Source organism: Sapajus apella, unplaced genomic scaffold, assembly GCF_009761245.1.
Source record: "Sapajus apella isolate SASKATOON/1434 unplaced genomic scaffold, GSC_monkey_1.0 scaffold5, whole genome shotgun sequence".
NCBI lineage: Eukaryota > Metazoa > Chordata > Mammalia > Primates > Cebidae > Sapajus > Sapajus apella.
The window spans coordinates 4,311,941-4,336,709 of NW_022436945.1; positions in this window are offsets into that span (position 1 = coordinate 4,311,941).

The window sequence follows — 24,769 nt, forward strand, 5'->3', positions numbered from 1 at the left end:
GAGGGACAGTGGGGGGTGGGGAGCTGGGGAGAGATAGCAAGGGGAGAAATGCCAGATGTAGGTGATGGGGAGGAAGGCAGCAAATCACACTGCCACGTGTGTACCTATGCAACAATTTTGCATGCTCTTCACATGTACCCCAAAACCTAAAATGCAATAAAATAAATGGGGGGAAAAAAAAAGCTTAAGACCTAACACCATAAAAAAATGCTAGAAGAAAACCTAGGCAAAATCATCCAGGACATAGGCATAGGCAAGGACTTCATGACTAAAACACCAAAAGCATTGACAACAAAAGCCAAAATAGATCAATGGGATCTAATTAAACTTCAGAGCTTCTGTACAGCAAAAGAAATAATCATTAGAGTAAACTGGCAAGCAACAGAATGGGAAAAATTTTTTGCAATCTACTCATCTGACAAAGGGCTAATATCCAGAATCTACAAAGAAAAAAAAAATCTACAAAGAAAAAAACAGATTTACAAGAAAAAACAAACAAACCAATCCAAAAGTGGATGAAGGATATGAAAAGACTCTGCAAAAGAATACATATATAAAGCCCGCTTTACCATCTTTTACTCAGGGCTTTTCTGACCATCTACAGGTGTCATTCCATATAGTAGCACAACTTTAAATATTCACCAACCACATTTCATTGAGATTAATTTACACATGGGTTTGTTCACACTTTGGTCTTCCTGGCACTTAATCTTGCATCCAGAAACGAGTAGGCTTGAAGTAAATGTTAGTTTGTGGATGAATAAATAAATACTCTTGGAGGAAAAAAAAAAACTGAGAAGGCACCCTAAATGTGGACTCTTGTGCTGAGGGAGAAATTAGATTAAGAAATGAAATGTGCTTGATAATTTTTCTGTACACTGGGAATATGCTGCATATTATTTATTTGGGGGCCCATTTTCCTTACTAGGTTGTAGGCTCCTTGAGGAGATGGACCCCATATTACTTATGTCATATACCCACTAAATAGAAACATATTTGGCTCAAGAACTGGTAACAGATTTTTGTTCCCACTGGGTATGGTGGCTCATACCTGTAATCTCAGCACTTTGGGAGGCCAAGGCAGGCAGATCACTTGAGAGCAGGAGTTCAAGACCAGCCTAGCCAACATGGCAAAACCCTGTGTCTACTAAAAATTCAAAAATTAGCCAGGCATGGTAATACACACCTATAGTCCCAGCTTCTCAGGAGCCTGAGGCAGGAGGATCCCTTGAACCCAGGAGGCGGAGATTCCAGTGAAATGAGATTTTACCACTGCACTCTAGCTTGGGTGATGGAGTGAGATTCTGTTTCAATAATAAAAACAATAATAATTTTTGTTTCCCTAAGTGTCAGTGTGTACCCACTACCCACAGGAAACTACCAAACTAATCACTCAGTCAACCAGATGTTATTGTCTTTACAAAAGGAAAATTCACACTGATTTTTCAGTGAGACACACATCACACAAAGTGAGGCCTATTTGCATGCCTCTGTTTAAGATTGGTTGAGTTCTTTCCCATTTCCAAAACAGTTGTGTTTCAACCACCTTAAAGAGCAACACTTTTTCTGTTGTTTGGAGTATTCTTTGTTTGCTAATAAAGTTCTCCTTAAATAAAGCAATAATCAGGTTTCATTCCATTATGCATAGCACAAAGCACATGATTTATAAAGCCCATGGTATCACAACAATGTGAAAACGTCTTGTCAGATCTCTGGGAAAAACTGTATATCCCAGTTCAATAACACAGACACTGGAAATGCAACCAGGCCCTGGTTCTTCTGTGCACAGTAGCCTCTCAGAGAGAAAGAGAGAACAATAGAAGAGACTACAAGTTGAAGTCTCAAAAGCCAGCTACTCAGACAACCCACTGGGATGATGAATGAGCTGTCAAGCAGATAAGTAAACAGTAACTCTGCCATAGCATTCAATACCTTATTTTGATCAAATAAATGTCATTATAGAGATACATCATTTGAGAATCATTATGTTTAGAGGACCTTGGAAACGTTATTAATAAGAGTATCTAATATTCATTCACTACTATCTGGGGGTAGGCAATTTATATAGAGTGCCATATATAACCCTCAGAACAATTCTATAAGACAATTAAATTAGTCCCATTGTTGCATTTGGGATTCTAGATGCAAAGAGAAAAGAGGTAACTCTCCTAAATTCTCATAACTATAAAATGGCAGAACAAGGATTTAAACTGGAACTATGCAATTCCAGAACTTGTGACCTATACCATAGCTAATCCCTTTATCATGGAGATAAAGACAACAAACAGTGTAAGCAAAGCTACAATTTATTAAATTGTCAACATGAGTATTTCTCTGAGAAACCTTATACACTGTGTTCTTTACTTCTGAAAATAACATTATAAATCTGAACCTATTGTCCCTATTTTACTAGTGAAGAGAAGGAGGTTCTTTAACTGACTTCCCCAAGGTCACACAAATACTAAGTGCAAGATCCATGATTCAAACTAATGTGTGTAGACCTTGAAACTTAATCATAACTCATTATTAGTCTGAGTAACTTCAAAAGATTATAAAGGCAATTAGTGAAAAAATATAAATAATTCAAAAGAGGTAAAGTGGTAAGAAGAACACTGGGACAAAAGATAACCTGGGTTCAAGTTGTAATACCTTCATTTGTTTATTTGGTGATCTTAGGAAAGTTATCTTCTCATTTCTACTCCTTCTGAATTTCCATTTTCTAAAGATTAAAATTGAATACAAAATATCTTAATGAAAAATTACTATCAAACTTAAATAAAGTCATGTAGGCACAGGGCCTGACATGTAATAAAAATTCAAAAAATGTTAGTATATACCAATTAAACATGAAAGCAGATGTGTGTATTTAAGTCTGTGCCTTCCTAAACACTGCTGAAATAAAAGTAAATAAGGGTAGATTCCCTCAAGCACACACAAAAAAGAGGAAATAAATATGGATAATAGGTTTCAATAGATTTTTGAAGGATGGAAAGCCAGCAGAGGAAGTTAAAACCTAAACACCTGGGAGGTGAATAATTATTAGAAGCAGTTCAGTGAAATCCAAAGAATCTCAAAAACATTCAAAATTGGTGGTACTATGTACTATGAAAAATGTGGATGATACCTGGAACTTAAATGCAGATTTCATCCTCATCTTCCCTCTTTTACCCAATGAAGAGGTAGCTAGCTACATTTTCCTGCTGCTATAGGAGACTAGAATTTATTCTTTGGAGAAACAAAAAACAAAAAGGTCCTGAAAGCAGATTCACCATGTCTGGAAGTTGTTAGAAGAGTGACACATTGAAAATGTGCATTCCATGGAAGCCTGCAGAGTGCATGAGGCAAGCCCAAGTGTCATCCTTTATTTCCAAACACCAGCAGGAGGGAAGGTGAGATGATTTCAGTCACATGTCTCATACCTTCCACAGATTGGCTTGAAAGCTGAACTTAGCTGGAGTCTTCTTTTTCTCCATATTCTTTCATGGCCTCTTCACATCTGTGTTGTTTAATAGTGTGGATCCTGTGTTCCAGAAGACTAGGGCGAACGCTTGTAGTCCTCTTGAATGCTAGGCCCAGAAAAATCACAGCATCATTTTCTCTCTGTTTCATTGGCCCAAGCAGTTATAGGCCAGCCCTTGTTCAAGAGGAGAGAAACAGAATCCTCCTCTCAAAGGGAGGAGTGTCATAGAATCCATCGCCATCTTTTACCATGCAAAATTATTTGCATTCCACATCAATCTAAAATATGCTCACTCTCTTCCAAGGTTTCCTAAGAAGCATCCTATTCCATTACAACATTAGCTTATAACCAGGAGTGGTAGAGACTCTTCAGATATGGTTTCTTCAGTACAGTTCCTCTTAATCTAAAAACCTGGAACTGAAGACATAGCCTGTGTGGCCTCTTCACACCAAATATATAATGCTGGAACATGGACAGGGTACTACCATTGACAGCCCTGTTTAAAATGAAGAAATGATGAGGCATGTTGCCATCAGTAGTGTAGAGAAACTTTGAAGTCTTGTCAGATATATGTTGCCAATTCCTTTATTTCATTTCAGTCCTACTTTTTGGAAAAATTCTCTATGGCTCTAACCTCTGCCCTCTGGGTTTTAGGTTCTACCATGAATCATCTTTCCTTTTCCATAAGAAATGAACTGGATAGCGCATATTTCAGCCCAATTTCTATTGAAAGATTGGAGGTCCTGAGAGCTCTCAAACCAGCTGGAGGCATATATGCTAATCAACTTATTTTTAAAGCTTCATGGATTTCATTTGGGTCTGATTGAGGTTCACTATAGTAGACCATATTTATACCCATAATAACATATCTATAAAATATTTGTATTTCATCTTCACAACATTTTTGTCATTTCATTGAGCAAGCATTGTTACTATTTTCGTTTTCCAGAGGAAGATACGCCTTTCTGACAAAGGCTTTTCTCCGTCTTGGTTTGGCTGGGAGGTTGCTGTGGGGCAACTTGTAAGATTCTTCGAAGTCCTCTTGTCTAACAATGACAGGCAACAAATATGCCTTTAAATCTTTCTGAGATATTAATAGTCTTGTAGCCACACACCACATTTTTGCCCTGAAATTATCCATTATTGCCATGGATTCGATCTTTACCCTGAAATATTTCTTTGAGAATCTTTTGGTTGATGGATATACCTACCTTATTTAGGTTTTTAAAAATAGGTGCCAGATTCTATTTCAGCTATATATTGCTATATAACAATCATCCCCTAAATTTAGTGCATTAAAAAAAACAAATGTTGAATAATAGTTTGTGATTTTATGGGTCAGGGATTCAGGCAGGAATAGGCTGTGTTATTCTTCTGATACTGTATAACTTAGTAGCATTCAGCTAATAGCTAGGCTGGTTTAGAGAATCCAAGATGGCTTCCCCCAGGATGCCCAGTACCTTGGTGGGGATGGCAGGAAGGCTGAAGTCAGCTGCCTCCCTGCTCCCCCCATGCAATCTGAAGGCTCTTCACATGATCTTGTCAGCAAATAAGCTGTAGTTCATAAATGGTGGCTCAGGACTCCAAAAGGATCAAGGCAGCAGCTACCGGTCCTCCTAAAGTCTCAACCCAGAACTGGCATAGTATCACTTATGCCACGCTCCAGTGACCAAAGCAGTCACATTCATGTTCTAGCCCATGTTCAGTGGCAGGAGAGCAGATGCTACCTCTCAATGAAAGGAATGTCACAGAATTTGCAGCCTTCTTCAATCTACCACAATTATTTTAGAGAATGCAGGAAGAGAATAGAGCTCTAGGTATAAGATAATTAAATGTTAAACTACAGAGTTTAACATTTACATAATGCAGCATCAATATATAATATTTGTAATTATTATCAAGGCCAAGAAGTACAAACATATTACTTACAGGTTTTGAGATAAATTCCAGAAATTACGGCTTTAAGAAAAGAAAGTAGGTACTTCTTAGGGTAGGACTTGTTGGCAGAAAAGGAGAAACAAAGCTCTTCTTACATTTCATTTATAGCCTTTTGAATAATATTTGATTAGTTTCACTATGCATATGAATTACTTGACAAACATTAAAATTAATTTCCAAATAATAGTTTCTCATCTTTTTTTAAGTGTGGTAATTGTACCCCACTAGCCTAAGATAAAGTTAAATGAATTTTGCAAAGTTATTATTCTAAAATAAACAACTAAAGCATTCTCCAGAAATTCCTATCTGCCTCTCACTGAGGATAAGCTCAATAATTCAAATAATAAAAACATTTTGAGAAAGCCAATACTATAGCTTCTACAAGAAAAACGACTGAGACTACAAGCTTACAATTTTTTTTAATAAATCCAATGTTTGTCACACTTTAAAAGTGTGTTAAAATGCATGGCATATTTACAATTGAACTCCAGAATAACACCATTGGTAATATTTGTGTAGTGTTGTGCCTTTGATAGTTGATTTTCTTATACATATTTTTATTTCATGTTCACAATACACCTGTTGTTCCATTGAGGAAGCATTACTATTATCTTCATTTTCCAAAGAAAGTGAGGTTCAAATGATGATATGGTTTGGCTCCAAGTCTCTATCCAAATATCATCTTGAATTGTAATCTCCATATGTCAAGGGAGGGACTTGTAATCTCCACTTGTCGAGGGAGGGAGGTGATTGGATCACGGGGATAGTTTCCTCCGTGATTTTCTCATGACAGTGAGTGACCTCTTGTGAGATCTGATGGTTTTATGAGTGTCTGGCATTTTCCCTGCTTGCATTTCTCTCTCCTGACACCATATGAAGAAAACCCTTGCTTCCCCTTCACCTTCCACTATGATTGTAAGTTTCCTGAGGCCTCCCTAGCCATTCATAACTGTGAGTCAATTAAACCTCTTTTCTTTATAAATTTAAATTACCTAGTCTCAGGTATTTTTTATAGCAGTGTGAAAACAAACTAACACAGATGAGCTAAGTACATAATCAAAGCTGATTTTCTTTTCCAAACCTTGAGCTCTTTCACTACTCTTGATACTGGTCTGTCAAACCTTTATAAGACTATGATCAGAGTGTGTAACGGAAACAGAACTGTGAATGTTCATCTGAATCTGAAAAATACTGCCACACTTGAACATTCCACAAGAATGAGTATCATCTCAACATGTGTAGTAGTATATGTATTACTGCAACATCAAGAAGGAAACAATGTCTTTCTTGATGCAAATAAGGAACAGAAAAGGATTTCCAACTCAGTAATATTTCAATGAAAATGTCGAAAATTTTCCCTTTTAAGATAGAGACATTATCCAGAACACTTTCTTCTGGACAGTGCCAAACTGTATGTAACTGGAACAAACAAACAACCATTCAAACTATAGCTTGCAGAAATTCTCGTGTGATTTTTAATAGGATGGAAAATGTAGGAATGGTATGGAAAGGTTTTACAGTCACATTTCACAACACGGGGTACTCAACTGCTCCTCTTGAATGGACTGGTGTGACAATGCACACTTATCCTCTGAACAGGCTTCACTTAGGGACCTGCAACTTTGGCTTTGAAGGATAGAGCTTCCATCTGTATAGTATGATGAGCCACTGGGAGTTGTGGTTTTCAGCCTGGCTGAGAATTGTTGTGTGACCAGGGGCACATAATGCCTGAGTCTCAGTATCCTCACATAAGTGTTAAATAAACAACATTTCCCAAAGTGTTGTGCCTATACCACTGATGGCACACATGTCAATCTTAGTTGGGACAGAGCTAAACGTTTTAAATTGTGATCATAATTTGTTTATTTTAATGGGAATTTGAATAACAATAAGATATCTTATTTTCTCTAAGATTTTATTAATAGTTGTTTTGTTTGAGACTAGAGCAGGTATTAAAAATTGTTGAAGGTAGCCAAATTAAAGAAAAATACAATTAAATAATAATAAAAGGAGTATACAGAAATATACAAGTTTTAGATGTGGGGAAGCAACTAAAAAGCACTAGACCAGAAGAATCCTTTCTGCTTGAAAAATGTTGTGATCTTTTTTCCTTAAAAGACAAGACCATCAACAAGAAGTAATTTTTTCGGTATTAATAAGAACACTGATAACAATAGCTACTGCTAATGACTATAATATAAAAAAGAAATGATTATTTTCCCTATTAAATAAGGAAAAAACAGTTCAAGAGAGACTAATTTGTCAAAAACCACACATCTGTCTTGTGGTAGTGCCAGGATTCAAAGCAGTTTCACAATAACTGCAAAGTCCATATCTTCCCATGGGCTATGGAAGAACATAATAACTAAGAGTTAAGTGGCTAGGGCTTTTGAATCAGACTGCTCAAGCTGGCAACTTAGGTTCACCATTTTCTCTTTTATTAACTTGTATTTTGGGTTCAGGGGTACATGTGCTGGTTTGTTATTTAGGTAAGCTATGTGTGATGGTGGTTTGGTATATAGATTATTTTGCTACCCAGGTAATGTGTAACCTCAACCTCTCAAGACTGAGCCAGAAAGAAATTGAATGCCTTAATAAATCAATAACAAGTTCTGAAATTTAATCAGTAATAAAAAAAGCCTACCGAGAACAACAACAACAACAAAAATAGCCAAGGAACAGAAGGATTCACAGCCAAATTCTACCAGATATATAAAGAAGAGCTGGTACCATTCCTACTGAAGCTACTCTAAACAATTGAGGGGAAGAGTTTTCTCTATAGCACACTCTATAAAGCCAACATCTTTCTGATACTAAAATCTGGCAAAGACACAACAACAACAATGAAAAAAAACTTCAGTCTAATATCCTTGATGAACATAGATGAAAAAATATTCAACAAAAAAATGAATCCAGCAGCATATCAAAAAGCTTATCTACCATGATCAAACAGACTTTGTCACTGTGCTGAAAGATTACTTCAACATACATAAATCAATAAATGTGATTCATCACATAAACAGAACTAAACACCAAAACCATACGATCACTTCAATAGATGCAGAAAAGAGTTTCAACAAAATTCAACACCTCTTCATGTTAAAAACCCTTAAGAAATTGGGCACTGAAAGAATATACTCCAAAATAATAAGAACCATCTATGAAAAACCCATAGCCACATCATACTGAATGGAAAAAGCTGGAGCAGTTCTCATGAAAAGCAGCACAAGACAAGGATGCCCTCTCTCACCATTACTATTCAACATAGAATTGGAAGTCCTGGCCAAAGCAATCAGTCAAGAGAAAGAAATAAAAGGCATTGGATTAGGAAGACGGGAAGTCAAGGTATCCCTGTTTGTACACAATATGATTCTATACCTAGAAAACTCCATAGTCTCTGTGTAACAGCTCCTTGTTCTGATAAACAACTTCAGCAAAATGTCAGGATAAAGAATCCTGTACAAAATCAATAGCATTCCTATATACCAACAACACCCAAGCTAAAGGCCAAATCAAGAACTCAATTCCATTCACAATAGCCATGAAAAGAATAAAATATAGCTAACTAGGGAGGTGAAAGATCTCTACAATGAAAATTGTAGAACACTGCTCAAAAAAATCAGATGACACAAACAAATGAAACAGCATTCCATGCTCATGGATAGGATGAATTAGTATTATTAAAATGCCCATACTAGCAAAAGCAATTTATAGATTCAATGATATTCTTATCAGACTATCAGTGACACTCTTCACAGAATTAATTTTTAAAAAACTGTTCTAAAATTCATATGAAACCCACAAAAGAGCTTGAATAACCAAGGCAATGCTAAGCAAAAAGAGCAAAGCTGGAGGCATCATGCTACCCCACTTCAAATTATACTACAGTGTTCCAGTAATCAAAACAGCTTGATACTGGTACAGAAACAGACATGTAGGCCAATGGCTCTATCATATTTTACCTGTGAGACTTTAAGCATATTTCTGAACCTTCCTATGCCTTTGTTTCTACGTCTGTAAAGGAGGATTAATAATAATAATGTGTTTATAGTGTTATTATAAGTATAAAATATTTATGGCAAGCATAGAGCAAAACACCTGATGGATAATAAGCTCTTGTTAATGTCCAAACTGTCATTGTTGTTGCGTTTGTTGATGTTGGCTTGTTTTCTTCATAATTGAACTTCAAAATCTTGCCCTTGCTAATATTTTGCAGTGCTGTGCTTTCTATAAATGATTTTCTTATACATAATTTTATTTGGCTTGAAAGCCTTCTCCTGCTTATTAAGCATCTAGGTTTATGGACCTCATTTTCCCCTGGATCATTTTGTATCTCACATTGGTCTTTGTATCTTTAAAATGCTTACCAAGCTTCAAATGTCATATGTCTTATGCTTGCTGTTTCTGTTTTTTTCTCCCTTTTGCCCATGTGTGGCAGAAGTCTGGGAGATGATTCCATGAAAGACAAAAGGTGCCATATGTTGTATGCTATCTCTGTGCCAATGCTTTATTTATATCATCTCAAGCAACCCTTTCAATCACACTTGCTGTGGCTGTCTTTATCATTGCTTACAGAAAAGGAATTTGTAGTGCATAGAGGTTAAGTGACTTGCTCACTCTTTTGCAGATGGACTGTGGCAGGACCAGTATTCACCCCTATTTCCATGTGATTCTGTAATGCACAGCCTCGATTGGTACAATACATTGCTCACTTATCATTTACTATGACTTGAATTTCTGGTGGTCCTGGACCTTCCAAGGCTTTGCTCAGAAACTGTCAAGTTAGTTTACAGATGATTCCAATACTACCTTTTTTTTTCTGATGGCATTTTTAGTTTAGGGCTCAAGAAACATGACTCCCATATTTAAACAAATTTGGAAGAGTATTCTCCCAGGATATCATCTGAGTGAGAGATGAAAAAAACATCTTGTTTGCCTTGCTTCAAAGTGATGTCCTTAGTCAAGATGAACACATATTCCTTTTGAGTAATCTTTTTTCTAGTTCAGACAAAATGTATGGTATTGTTGGTATCTACTGGCTTTTTGTCACAAATTGTCAACAAGAACCTTCAAAACTCTCTGAATCTTGATTCACAATGCTAATTTCGGCCAATCCCAACACTTTGGAGGAAGATTTACTAATAGGAAATAAAAGTTCCAATATTCCTTATAGTTTTAAGGCTCTAAAAGAAATTTGATACATTAAGGTAGCATCAATCCCTGCAACAAAATATCTGATTTCATATGGTCTTTCTTGTGCTCTTATGATTCAGCTCAGTGAAGGAAATTTCCAGGCAAAGGAGAATTCTGAATTATAGTTATTTCTATTATGGTTTTACTGGTGATTAACTTTTCTTAGCTTGCCAATGGCACTGACGACCACAATGAGTTTTAGCCTTAAAATATCAATATCTATTACAAATAACACATGTGGGCTATTGCTATTACATCTTATAGTAAAAGAGTCACCAGTAAAGCGTCATCTACATGAGAACTCAGTCCCTTTTCTTCCTTTCTCTCTTTGAGTCTTCTGCTTTTGTAAACTTTTCTCATATGGCTCATTCATTTGTGAACAGCCAGTGATATCTGCAATGAGGGGAAAGGATAGAATATAATTGAAATTGAGAGACAGATATAGGAAAAAGGAGACAGGGAGGGATATTGGGAATTTATCACTTACGTGCCTGCATTGTTTTAAATTATTGTGTAGATTCAATGTGCAACATTATTTAGTCCTCACATTAACTTTATATTTATTTATCTCTGTATCTATCTCTCTATGGAACCATCAGACCACCCTATCTGGGCACAAACACAGAATGAAGCCTGAGCTAAGGTTTAGCTAACACAAATGTTGATCCTTACTGGGTGTGAACATTTGGATAATCGTACTCTTATTTTCTCTTTTTGCATTTTCTTGTTGCGTGAATGTTAATTTAAAAATGCATTGTTTTCAAGGTTCTTATCATTAACAAAAATAATAAATATCTAAAGAGTCCTGTCCCAGCTTGGGCTTTGTAGAAACAGACTCTGAGACAGAGTTTAGAGTGCAGTGCGTCTCTTGGGAGCAACACCTGTGGAGGAAGTTGTGAAGCAGAACTGACTGAAGTAAGCTCATACACTGTGACGCAGACCCGAGAGCCTCAGTGGACCCATAAGAAGGTCTGGAGTTGAAATGGCCCATCAAGCTGTTGCACATGGGGCTAAAATGAATGGTCCTTTTTCCCCATGCCAATCAGTTGGAAATGATCCTCCCTAAAGTTCCTGTCCAAAGTTGTGTGACCTTGAGCAAGCGGCTCTAGTGAGGCTAGTCCTTGTGGGCTGATAGCTGAAGGCTTATTACTGACAGCATTTCTTGAAGCTAGGGCAACAAGTTCTTCCCTTGAAGAGGAAATCTGGGGGGCACCTGCTTCACTGGCACATGGTCTCTGCCATCACACATGGTCCTGGGCTTAGAGGGGATCATGTTTGTTTCAATGCTCTGCTATTGCTGCTGTCCTCAAATTTAAATTTTAAAATAAAGAGTTTCTGTATTTTCAGTTTGCACTGAGCCCTATAAATTAGGCAGTCAACATGTTCTGGGTACACAGCTCAATATCCAACATAGTTCCTATTCCCTGCGATTCTGATGTATCCTGATAGAGTAACCTAGCCATCAAAAATGCACTTCCAGAGTAAAACAGGATTAGTATTTTCTACCCCTCAGCTGTGCTGATGCAGAATAAAAACATTGAGATCTTCTGAAATGGAATTAAAAATCTACATAATTTAGCTAGTTAGGTCTAAGTAAATGCCATTAGAGGTCCCTAAATGAAATTAGGCAACTGAGTTAAACTAAAGAATAATAAATCTTTTGTCTCGATTTTGTTGCAACTTTTAAAAAATGTTTTTAATAATGGTGAGTGTTGAATAAATTCTGCACTAATTTGATTGTATTATTTCTACTGTCTTTTTTCTTTAGCTTAGTACAAAAGCAGAAACAGAATAGATTACTAGAACTGGAAGTGCTTCAAGTAGCCCTTTATTTTGTAAGTGAAGAAAATGAAGCCCTACAAGTACATTGTCCAAAGTCTCACAGCTGCTCAGGGCCAACTCACAAACTAGAAACAAGTTTTCTTGACTTAAAATAAGGAAGTATTCCACCATATTTGAGATTTTTTCACTAATTACATAATTGGTTATCCAGACATTAATTTGCATATGCATGACATTTCAGTCCATGCTTAATTTCACAGTAGCTCAAAAAATGTTTAATATATCAAGTCTACATTAAAATCTGTATACCAAAAGTGGGACAACAGATTTATGGGGTAACTCTCCAAGCTGTAGATGCTGTCATTTTCTCCATTGAGTTAGAGTTGTCAGTTGCTGCACCTGGCAGCCTTCATTCCAATTGGTTGCAGTGAATTTACTTCAAGATGCTACCTGTTGCTCTTTGTATAAGCAGAAAGTTACCAAAACAGGAGGTCTGGTTATAATGGGGCCATAGAACGAGCCTGAGGTTGTATTTGCACATCTGGAAGCTGAATATAAAGTATCCAGAGACGAGAACTTTCAACTTTCGAAAAAATTCAGAGGGCAAACTGATTTTGTTTCACAGACAAAATGTGTTTATGGGAGACTGATGGTTTGAAACAAAACCAAGAAGCAAAACTATGTCAAGTATCATTGTTATTGGGATTGGTTGAAAAATAAAATTTGGGACCAATTATTCTTTTCTAGAAGCTAAGATAATTCAGGAAAATAAAATGCAATCTTGGATAGGGGCCAGAAGTACTCACAAAGCTTTGACTATTCAATAAAAAGTCACAGTGAACTCTGTCTCTAGCATTTCAAATCACTGGGTAATTTGGTTTATTGTTTTCTTGCTATGTTAAACTTGAGTTTGTCCACCCATTTTGTCTTGACTCCTATAGCTACCTGTGTTTGCCTCCATCTTAAACTAGGAGGAATAAAAAAGAAAGAAATCGAATTTCTGCCTACCATCAGCATTCTTGCAAAATAAAAATTAGATCAATTAGATTGATGGATGAATCACAGTGGGTATTTCTTGGTCACCTTCCCTGTGTCCTTTCTACTTTTTTACTTTTGAGAATTTATGCTCATCGAATTTTAGCCAATGTATTTAAGGTGGACGGAATTTTTTCAAGAAATGAATGCCTATTGGCTTGAACCAATCAGCCTATCTCATGCCTGATTCAGACATGGATTTATGACTAAGTTAGAGCCTCTGAAATGCTGTGGCTACTCCAAGAAAACAGTTATTCTCTCTTCCAGTCTTATTGGTAAGAGGATACAAGGCTTGGAGCCATCTTGCCACCATTAGATGAGCCAGGTATTGAGAAAACCAGTATAAAAGGAGGCAGGAGGCAGACATCATAAAATAAGCACTAATAACACAGTCTGAGGTATATAGATGAAGCCATGCCTTTGCCCTTGGCAGTTCCCCTTTTGATTTGAGTATGTGCTTATCCTTACGGCATAAAAAATAAGGATTATGAAACTATCACCCCATTACAGGCACTTTGAGTAAACCCAACCTGCCCTCCATATTATCCCAGTAGGAATTCAAAATGTCCTGGCCTCAGGACTTGACCCCATCTTGATATATTTGTCCAGACTTTGCCTACCCAGCCTTTTCACACTGCTGTTATTTTTTCTTCCTCTACACACCTCCTCTTCTCAATAATCATTTGATTACTGACCAAAGAGTTCATTACTTACCCCAAAACCCCAAGTTGTGGCCATCCACTTGTCTGTGCCTCTCCAGGACGACAACAAACAATCCCCCGTGGGCACAATGTCAGGATGGGGACTTTGAAAACACACTACACAACAATTTCTTCTTGTGTTCAATGAGGGCTGAGAAGATTGGATATCTCTGGCTCCTAGCCTCCCTAAAGAAGGAAGACTTAGATCATATTGATGGATGTGTTTCTGTGATTGAAGGTCAGTCCTGGAAAAAATATGTTCTCTCCTCATAATGAGGAAAGAACATATTTCCTTCCAATAAAAAAAAAAAAAAGTGGTAAGCAAGATGGGAAGTGAAACCTTCCTGGAAGCAAAAAGCAGAGTTGCTTCTGTGTTCTTTTCCAATTGCATCATCTTTCCCTAAAAAGAGGTCTTTAGCTTAAACATTTTGACTACCATACAGTTAATGTCTTCAAAATTTGTGATACCCTAAGTTGCTTGGGGTGGGAGGTAAAGTCTTCAATTCTCTCTATTCTACTCTCTGGGAAAAAAAAATAGACAAAACTTAGTGAGCCACCTAGAAAACAGGAAGACAGTGCTCATCTGCTCATTCCATTAACTGGCATAGAATCCTTGCCTGGGAGAGTGTGGAGGAACCTCAGAGGCAGACTCCCACTCCTACCTTAGAAAATGAGAAAACTGAGGCTCGGGAGCCTTCTTACTCTTGCCTGAAATTAGGCTGAGACTTATCCTAGTGCCAGATAGCCTGGTTTCCACCCCATATTCCTGCATTGCAAATACTAAGTCATTCATAGTACAGTAACCATCCACGTACCAAAACCTGATTGAATATTTGCTATGTGTAGGACGCTATGCTAGTCACTCTCAATGTTAATCAATAAGTCAATTCTGTATTTGAAGGGTGGCTTCACTTTCTATAGCAACATGAAGAAAACTCATGGCATTCCAGGCTAAAAGGGTTGCAATTATACATCTTTACAAAGCAGAATCTAGTATGGGGACTTTCAGCGGATCAAAATACATAGCTTGGGGACTCTAGGACTATTATTTAATACCTCCATGTGGAACAAATTGCAATTACTTACCTAAAATCATAATTTATCTTCATAGATGGATATATTGATATTAAAAGCTGTCCCTTTTTTCCTCTTCAGCACTGTACTAAAGGTAATTTAGAAGAAACTATGGCCATAAAGTTTACAAGTAAACTTCTTAAGACTTTTTCTTCAATAGATGTATCCTGGAACCTGTCAGCTTATCAAGCTGAACTCTCACTATGATCTTTGATTTCAACTCTCTTTCATATGTTTGTGATTTCCAAATCTATATCTGCATCAAAGGCCCCTTCCCTGCTTTAACACCTTATTGTCCAAACATATATCAGATTCATCCAGCTAGATGTGACACTGGAGCAACTCAATGAATCTATACTCAACAGTTCCAAACCAGAACCCTTCATTTTTCTTGCAAAGTTTTTGCTTCTCTCTCCCTGTGTAACTAATGATGTGTATTGCTTAAGACAGAAATAGCATATTTATCTATAGCTTCCCCCAATCCCTTGCCCTTATACCCAATTGATTACTAAGGCTTTTCAAGTTTTTCTTAATCATATTATTAATTTACTTCCTCATTTAAATTCTCACTGCTCTACTCGAGACCTTTATTGCTTCCTCATTGAACTTTCACATGACTGTCCTTTCATTCATCCACAACTTCACCATCAGAATTCTGTTTCTTCATATTAGATTAACCATGATGTTTGTCTACCTAAAATATTTTAACACTTAACCGCTGCCTACTAAATAAATTTCAAATTCCTAAGTTTGATATTCTAAACTCTCTACAGATTCCAGCTTACATTTCTAACTTGATGTCAGCCACTCATCATAAAATACAACATTATCTGATGAAACTAAATACTAGCCATTACTGTAAGACGTCATATACTCCATTGCTGTCTTTTACTAGCCTCTCTTTCCGCAAATCTTTATCTGTCAAAATTTTATCCATCAATGTCCTTTGAAGTCTAACACTGACTGTCATCTCCTCTATCATGTCTTTTCCTACCATCCTTCCAAATGGAACTAAGTCCAGTTTCTATTTCAGCAGAATAGTTTTTTCTTGATATCTATACATAGCATTTTTCACATTATACTATCATTCATTACATACCTGTTCATGTCCTTAATATGTATACTCTAAGAAGGTTGAAATCATGCTTTTTCTCTTCTGTGTTATTCAAATGTCTACCACGTTCCCCTGCATAGAAAAGGCAGTTTGATAATGATTATATAAAGGAACACATAAACTCATGAATATTGAAAGATAAATTTTGTAATTATAAACATTCATGTTAGATCTGCATATGCTTAGTCAAACTGCCTGTGGTCTCAGTTACTTGGGAGGCTGAGACAGGAGAATTGCTTAAGCCCAGGAGGTGCAGGCTGTAGTGACCCATATTTGTACCACTGCACTCCAGCCTTGCCAACAGGGCGAGATCCTCTCACAAAAAAATTTAAATTTTAAATTAAATTAAAGTTGACAAATATGGAGGCCCAGAATGGTAGGTTCTGATTAAAAAAAAAAAAAAAGAAAGAAAAGGCTCCCATAGTTAGCTGGGAGTAGGCAAGATGCAGTAGTTAGAGAGTAGGTGCTCTAAATTCTAGTAAAGATCTCTCTACTCAGCTAGTTTTTCTCTATAATTTTGAGTCCCCCCCCCAGATTATGATGATATCCTTCAAACAACTCACTTAGGATACATGTGAAACCAACATTAACTTTAATTTGTCAGTAAAAAATAAAATGTTTACTTGCCTGAGATTCAGTGTAACTAGGTCCTAATGCTAGGTTTTGGTCCTAGGAGCACTAAAAAACCATGCAATATTGGAAAAAGTGTGCTAGAAATTGGAAAATAACATTTGATGGTAAATTTCTCATGATGAAGTGAGCATGATAAGAGCAGAAGTTTTTATACTATTCACCTATGCATTCACAGTGCTTGGAATAATATCCAGTTCTATAGTAAGCCCTTAGAGACATATTTAGTGAATATAATAATAAATAAATAAATTTCTATATGCTAGAAATTTTCTTTGGTATTTTATATGCACTACTTTGTTTAAATTTTATAATCTCCCTATAGAATAATAGGTTTCACTAGCTCCACTTTGCAAATTTGAACACCAACGCTCAGAGAGTAAAGACATTGCTAAGAAACTAAGAATTACTTAGTGTTAGAGCAGGTACTAGCACTCAGGTGTGTACATCTCGTTGTTCTTTTTCCATCTGTTAATCATAATGTTGGAAAAGTTTAAGGGCAAAAATATATTATATATACACATTTACATGTACATACATACGTATATAAGGTAAGGGAAGAAATGCATGCATACTTTCCAGATCAAAGTGCATACTATTGGTTTAAATTTTTAGATTACATCATGCATTCCTTAGTTTACCATAAAATTGTCATGACTAATGTATTTAGATTTTTATGGATGAGAAAAATAATAAAACATTTCTGGAATTTAGGAATGCTCAGTTAGTTTTAAAAAAATTTTTGTACCCTTCCCCCCACCCCCCAAAATAACAAAAAAGTCCTTAAGAAGTATTCCCAAAATAACACCTAATTTATTATTTTTCCTTCTGGGCTTTCACATCTCTGGGACTAGATTACCACCGAAGTCTAATCAAGCAGTGAAAATTTTATGATTGTAATAAAGTGCAGAATGGAATATTCAAAAGCCAAAAATGTATGTTCCAGAGACCAAGTATGAAGAAGAGTAGGAGGAAAAAGATAATTATTGCCTGAAGTCACAGAGGCAGGCCTCATGGAAGACTGGAGGACGAGGGAGATGAGCTGTATCATTATGATGGATATCTGGGTGGATTTTCTCATTCTGTTTTGTTTTGATTTTGCCTTCTCAGTATCCATTTCCTAATTCTGTTTTTCTTTTTGGAATTTGTCCCAAACCCACTTTGTTAAATTTGATTGGGAGAGAAAGGAACTCCCATCTCCTACCCCCAATCCATGGGGTGAGTTTTGGTCTGAGGTTTGGCTGTATAATCAGAATTATACAGGTTTGTTCAAGGTATATAATGAGTATAGGTCAGTAAAAAAAAAATGAGAATTTTGCTAAATGATTTGGCAAAAATAAATCCTCTTTCTATTGGAGGAGCTAAGCTGGTAACATGAAGTCTAGAGCTGTGATGATCATTCTGACAATTCATGGGAGAAACCTAGGGATAGACACCCAAGACACAAATTCCTGTGTGATTTCCTGAGCTCTTTAATTCATGCCTGAAGGAACTAGACATCTCCATGGGCTTTTCACTTTCACCATTCACAAATTCTTTTTTAGAAACTAATCCAGTTTGAAGTGCTTGTATCCCATGCATCCAGGAGAGTTATAACTAATACAAGCATGGATATGTCTTGAATTAAGGTGGGTAGGGAAAAGTAATAAAGGTGCTTCTAATGAAGTGTTATCTATCACGAACAAAGGCCAGATGTAGGAACAGGTGATAAAATGGAAAGAAGACCAGAGATAATATATTGGGGCAGACCACAATACAAATGTTTTTACTGGTTAGATGGGGCCAACAGATGTAAGACTTTAAACACATTGATGGAAATTCTTATACTAATGATGTCAGAGAATCACTGAAGGTTTTTGAGCAGTAGCCATAGTGACAAGATTAATTTATGCCTGAATAGCACTTTACAGCTTTCAGAGTGATTATTCATGCATTATCTTATATGATCATTTTTCAAAGACATTAATATTATCATATATTTTTATAATAAATGTTATTTTACAGATAGTGAAACTAGGATTTAGAGAGGTGATAAAACATGCATTCTATCAAACCCCTTAATGTTTTTTCATTGTTCTTAGAATGAATTCAAACTCCTTACCACAGACTGTAATTTCCTGCATGGTCTGGCCTCTCGTTTTCTCCTTAGTTTTATTCCATTAGATTCCCTGCCATGATTACAGTGCACCAAGATATTGTCTTGACTTTCATTTCTTCAAAAGCACCAAGCTTTTCAGGACTCAGGGCCTTAACACATGATGTTCCTCTGCCTGGAATCATCTCTCTGATCTTATTCATTCAACTAATACTGGATGTGCTTCAGTTCTCAGCTTTGCCTAGGAGGGCTTTTCCTGACTGACCCATTCCACATAAAGCAGGAGTCTTTGTTCTACTTTCTAATAAAACCATGAGTATTTCTTTCAAAGTAGTATAGTAATTTATAATTATGCATTAATTACTATAATTATTTTTAATATGGTTTATTCTTTTAGACTACAGTTCATGTGAAATATGAGAACTAGAGTCATTTCTTTTTGGTTCCTGTCTATCAAGGACTGAAGACATTAATTTCCTCAGTATTCGGTATCCATTTGCTAATTCTGTTTTTCTTTTTGGAACTTGCTCCAACTCCACTTTGTTCATTTGATCTGGAGGGAAACAAACTCCACCTAGTACCCCCAATCCATGGGGTGAGTTCTGGTCTGAAGTTTGGCCAACCAGAATTACATAGGTTTGTTCAAGGTGTATAGTAACTCTACGTCAACAGAAAAAAACATGAGACTTTTGCTATATTCTTCAGTGGCCCTGAGTCAGAATTGTTGAGTGAATTAAAGAATAAATGAATGAATAAAGTTTCTACTTTCTGAACTATAAAAGATAAATACAAGTAAAAATGTGTATGGCTTATTTGGTAAGATTCTGTAACAATTAAATTAGATAATGCTTGTTAAAGGTGGGTGATGCTTTCACCCAAGTACTTGCATTGGCCCCTTTAAATTATGTTTTGCTATAGTCAAGTTGTGAAGAAAGCATATTTGCTAAATCCCTTTATCTCTATGTTCTAATCAAAGGAGGAGTCTCCTGTAATGTAGAGAAAACCACTTTTCTACTCAAGGCAGACTATGAGGGCATGAGGTTTACTGTTCAACAGTAGAAAACAAAACCAAGATTATCATTATCATTGTCATTATCATCACAACCATTATCTTAGCAATGATGTGTAAGACTCTTTCTCATGTTTTGACTCCATCTATTGAGTTAATTCTCACAATAACCCAGTAGAAGTTGCTATTCTTGACTACACTTTCGGATGAAGAAGGAGATAAAGAGATGGTAATAAATATGCCTTATATCACATGGTCAGAGGCATAGCCAGGACCAATCCAAGCAATCTAGTTTCTGAAGCTGTGTACTTAACCATTGCAAATACTGCCTACTTCATCACCATTTGGCTACACAGGCAGGGGCAGCACGGAAACGCTTGCTATGTATCTCTGCCAGCTGGGCACAGACACCTCAGACAGGGCAGAGGGGTCACACAGAGGCATACAGCTGCATAGTTCCTTGAGACCCCCTCATTCCTCAAGGGGCCCATGTCAAGGGAAGATCCAGTGGCTATCAAGGTTCCTGCCAGAAAAGGTGACAGAGACTCATCAACAGAGTGGTGCACGGGACCCCCAGACCAGTGAGCTGCAAGGGGATGGTGTCAAGAGTCAGGATTTACGGCCAGTGGGTACCAAAGTGAGGCTGAGTAAGCCAGAAATGCCCTCAGAGTTCCAGCCAGAGACAGAGCCCAAATCAACATCTGAAAGAGTCACAAGCTTCAGCCACTGCAGGGATTTTGGGTGGCTCATTAAATTGCATCTCTTTCCTTCCTTCCTTCCTTCCTTCCTTCCTTCCTTCCTTCCTTCCTTCCTTCCTTCCTTCCCTCCCTCCCTCCCTCCTTCCTTCCCTTCTTTCTTTTCTGAATACTAAACCAAATTATAAATAAGGCAAAAAAGTGATAAAACAACATAGTTTAGCTTCTATTGTTCCACAACTAACACCAGATTGAAGGCATGGATTGGTGTGAGAAATCAAAATGAGCCTGCTAAAAATCTTACTTGATGGAGATTTAAGTCACTAACTCTCACTGATTTATTCAATGAAGAAATGTGAAGAAAAAGGCAGTCATTTCCCAACATGGAAATTCTCCCCTTTAGAGTGAAGAGCTGAAATTCAGAAGAGAAACACTGAGAATACCTCAGGAGTTGGACAGAAATGTTCTACCATCAGCCTCAAATGTCATTAAGGCAAGCAGCAACCAGGTGGGAAAAAGGATATTAAAAGAAGCAAAATAAAAATCAAGTCAAGACCTGCCACCATGAAGATGTATCAACTGGGCTCTCCTCGTATGCCCAGGGCCATCCTGGGAAGAGTGGGAGACAGAGAAATGTCATCCCAGAAGACCCAGAGAACTTCATTCAATAGAGATTTCTAAAGGAATTGTCAAGTTGTGATGTCAAAAAGAAATGTCAGATGAATAGATACATAGTTTTAAATTTTCTCATAGCCACAATAAATAAAAGTAAAAGAAACAAAGAAGTTAAACAATATATTATAACCTCAATTGTCAAAATATTATTTCAACATGCAATGAATATAACAACTACTAAATAGATGTACGCTCTTTTTTCATGCAAAGTCATTAAAATCTCATGTGTATTTTATATTTACATCCTATGTCAATTTTGATTAGCCAAATTTTAAGTCCTCAAAGAGGAACATGTGTCTAGTGGCCACATTATTGTACAGCACAGATTAAAAGTACTGAGTTGGCTACAATTAGACTGTGATAGATAATATTTTTTTCCCTAGGAACCAGTGCATGAAGCTTAACAGGAGGCTAAAACACACACACACACACACACACACACACACACACGCACCATTCTGACTGCCTAGCTGAGTGTTCTTGTGAGCTAGGATTTCAACCTCTTCAACCTTTCTGTATTTATAAATCACATAACGTAGTATCTGACACAATACAAGAGTACAGGAGTGTGAACTATTTTTATTACCAGCATTATTAATAGCAGGGACAGAATGAAGGACCAGGCCTCCTGACTTCTAATCAAGCTCCCTTTCCAGAATCCCAGGGGCCTCTCATGTTAGCAACAGATTTGTACTGAGAAGACAATGTTAGGATTGGCCATCGGCGTTATTAAAACTTGTACACTGGATTCCTGGTGCTGTAAGATCTGAGATCCTTCAAATCACCTGCTTGCAAAACAAAGTACAGAAAAACAAATCTTCGCATTTTCCTGAACTGACCTTTAAATCCACACATGCTGCCTCTACCATGCAGCCCCAGCTGCTAAGTATCCTGATATTCTTATTAAAGATGCAAGATCCAGCTTGCTAGCAGAAAGCACCAGAGGCCTGTTATGGAAGAAAGTCAGCATTGGAAGGCTCTGTTTTTATGTGAATATATTCCCATCAATGAAAACACTGAGGCCACACTTGAACTACATTCTTACTAATGAATCAAGTAAGAAAATCAAAGTTAAAAATGCTTCATAGCTATCTTTTTGCAACATCCTCAGAACTGACAATGAAAGAAAATGCATTTTCTTAAGACAGCAACTCTTGGGAACAACCACAGTAACCAAATCAAAGCCAGATTATTACATAGAGAGGAGAAGCTAACTGTGAATGGGTCAGTACCTAATTAAGTCTCTTTTCTAGAAATGAATCCTCAGGCTACATTTGTTGTTCCTAGTCACTAAATATTTTTTTAAGGTTGCTAGCCTCTCAGGAAATTTGTCCTCATATTAATAGTTTTCTAAACCACAGGGACAGATTAAAATGCTTACAACCACAGGTGTGAAAGAATCATACATAGCCAAAATAGGAACCTCAACTACACCCTCTTTACAAGTAATATGGAAAAATCAAGCTTCCTCACTCTGAGTGGCAAACGTTTAGGGAGTGGATCAGAGAGCTGTCTGCAGCAGCAGAAGATGGTGATTTCACTTATTCCTTTTTCACACTGTGATTATTCATCTACCATGGGCAAATACTGTGCTAGGTCCTGAGGACAGAAGGGAAATGTGGTTCCACCTTGATGGAACTTACAGTCTTGTGGCGGGAAAGAGAAACAGCAATTAAAAAATTACATAGACAATAATTTAAATGAATTGAACATTTTGTACCAGGACCTGTAATCAGTATTAAATATATATTATTTCTATGCATCATCCTACTGGAAATGAACATCAAGCTACAGGTAAGGTAAATGCTACAAAGGAGGGAAGCATGGGGTTATGGCATCACAAAACAGGAGGCTTGACCCAATTTGAGAGACTAGGAAGTGACAAATGAGCAAGGTTTTGCTGGTAAAGGCTTAACAACAAGTTCTCCAGAGTAAAAGTGTGATGTGTGGTGTTTGCTCATCTCTAGAGTGTAAATACTTCTGCAATGTCTGATTTTAAGCTACTACTGTGATGTAATTGAAGGTGGAATTGGAAAAAGATGTGCACAATCAGATCTCTTCATGAGCAAAGGCAATCTTGCTCCAAGTAGATATTATGATAATAAGCTATTATTTGTCTAGAGAACAAAAGATACACTGCAAGTTGAATGAGTCCCGAATTCATCTGCTAGGACTGCCATAACAAAATGATACAGACTGGATGGCTTAAACAGCAGATATTTATTTTTTCAGTTTTGGAGGCTAGGCATCTAAGATTAAGGTGCCAGAAAGTTTGATTCTGGCTGAAGGCCCTCTTCCTGGTGTGTAGACAACCACATTTTCACTATGTTCTCTCATGACATTACCTCTGCGTTCGCATGGAGGAAGAGATATATGTTATCTCTTCCTTTTCTTATAAAAACACCAATCCTTGGGTTGTTCATGGCCCCGTCTTTATGACCTCATTTAACCTTATTAACAACCCTAACAGCCCTGTTTCCAAAAACCATCATGTTGGGGGTATTAATAACCACAGGCTTTGTATCCCTACCCAAATCTCATCTTGAATTTTAATCCCCTTGATACTGATGTGTCAAGAGAGAGATCAGGTTGAGGTGATTGGATCATGGGGGTGTTTCCCCCATGCTATTCTCATAACAGTGAATGAGTTGTCCTGAGATCTGATGGTTTGATAAGAGACTATTACCCTTTGCTCGGTACTTCTTTCTGCTGCCTTGTGAAGAAGATTCCTTGCTTTCCCTTCATCTTCCACCATGATTGTAAGTTTCCTGAGTCTTCCCCAGACATGCTGAACTGTGAGTCAATTAAATTTATAGTGGTATGAAAATGGATTAATACAGAAGGTTAGGGATTCAACATATACATTTTATGGGTTCTCAGTTCAGTCTATAACAGTTCTTATCTTCTCCCTTTACACAGTGAATACATATGTCAGTCCTCTAACTCTGAGGTTTCCAAACTGTAAGCTACAGGCAGGAATAGGCTGTCCTTACAGCCATGATAACAGATTTAGGCAGGTATAAATGCATAGCCAGAATCTATCTGTAGAATGAGTAGATATCTTCTCCATAGAAATAAACTGAAATTCTCACAAGTAATTATATATTGTTATGATAAATAAAATAATAATGCATTAAAGATATTGATAAGTTCCTTGTAGCTTTTGTTCAGAGTACCTTACCAGTAAGAAAATAAAACTGATTTAAATCTGGGAAATGAGCTCCTGAAGCTGAATGTTAAAAATAATTAAGAGTTTTCCCAGTTGTAAAGGGCAGAAAACATGCCAGATGAGGGTCCTATCTACAGCAGACTCAGAATGGTCCACAGTGTGGGTAGGTAGAGTACAATATTCTTGGAGAAGACATTGG